Source organism: Leptonychotes weddellii, unplaced genomic scaffold (genome assembly GCF_054177405.1).
Source record: "Leptonychotes weddellii isolate Sample4059 unplaced genomic scaffold, ASM5417740v2 HiC_scaffold_36690, whole genome shotgun sequence".
NCBI classification, from domain to species: domain Eukaryota; kingdom Metazoa; phylum Chordata; class Mammalia; order Carnivora; family Phocidae; genus Leptonychotes; species Leptonychotes weddellii.
In genome coordinates, this window is record NW_027969074.1 from 1 (window position 1) to 1,134 (window position 1,134).

The 1,134-nt window shown below is 63.7% G+C and overlaps 1 pseudogene across 1 annotated transcript; it reads left to right on the top strand.

Moving 5' to 3' along the window:
• Positions 1–436: 436 nt before the first annotated feature.
• On the top strand, positions 437–921 carry LOC145719272 (aryl hydrocarbon receptor pseudogene; annotated as a pseudogene). Its single transcript, XR_014142280.1, has 2 exons — positions 437–617; positions 767–921. The product of XR_014142280.1 is annotated as an aryl hydrocarbon receptor pseudogene (transcript).
• Positions 922–1,134: the final 213 nt, after the last annotated feature.

A 1,134-nucleotide genomic window follows, 5' to 3' on the forward strand; every position in this document is an offset into this window, starting at 1 on the left:
GCTTCTCCCTCCCCCTCTGCCTGCCTCTCCGCGTACTTGTTCTCTCCCTCTATCTGTCAAATAAATAAATAAAATCTTTTAAAAAAAAAAAAAAGAACAAGCGCTTCAATGCATTGTTAGCACTGGAACTTACAAGTTCTATTTCTTCCTCAAAGATGCTGGGGAGTCACAGAGCCCTTTGATGAAGGCGGTGGAATCTGTCCTCCACAAAGTTAACGTGGGTACTGACCCCCGTCCCACAGCACAGGTTTAAAGCAGGATTTTGGGACAGGCGTGCGGTAGAAGTGTCTGACAGGGCGCCACGCTCCGCTCAGGGCCGACGCCTCTTCGAGGTCTGCTCCAGCCCCGCGGCTAGGAGAGGCGCCCCCTCCGGACCTGGGCCGCCCAGAGAAGACCGCTCCCCGCGCCTGGGCGCCAAGCTGAACGGCCTGCGAAGGCTCCCTGTGAGGCGCTGGGACGGGCGGGCGGCAGGGCTGTAAGCCGCGGGGTGCCGTGTCTCGTCCGCAGAGGCAAGCTGGTCCTGGGCTACACCGACAGCGAACTCTGCAGGAGGGGCTCCGGCTACCAGTTCATCCACGCGGCCGACATGATGCACTGCGCCGAGAACCACGTGCGGCGTGAGTTCGGGAGGCGCTGTCGGGGCCCAGCCTGCCCCGCGGCCGCCTCCTGCCTCCTCCCGCAGCGCCCGCTGCAGAGGGCTGGGGGGTGGGGGGTCCGAGGCTCCGACGCGCGCGCAGTCTCTCTCTCTCTCTGTCTCTGTCGGCAGTGATGAGGACGGGCGAGAGCGGCCTCACGGTGTTCCGGCTGCTCACCAAGCAGGCTGGCTGGCTGTGGGTGCAGTCCAACGCCCGCCTGCTGTTCCGCGGCGGCCAGCCCGACTGCATCGTCGCCCGACAGCGGGCCCTGACGTAAGTAGGGCCCGGGCGGGAAGCGAGGGCCCTGTCGTAAATGAGGGCCCGACGTCCGCGGGGCCCGACGGCAGAGCGAACTGACAGAAATGAGGTTCTTGCGCCCCCTCCCCTCCGGTGAGGACCATGTCGTAAAAGCGAGGTCCCGACGTACGTGTGATCCTGAAACAAGACGGAAATAAAAGCCCCTAAGTGAGGCCCCAACACAAACGCGGGCCGGAAGGGC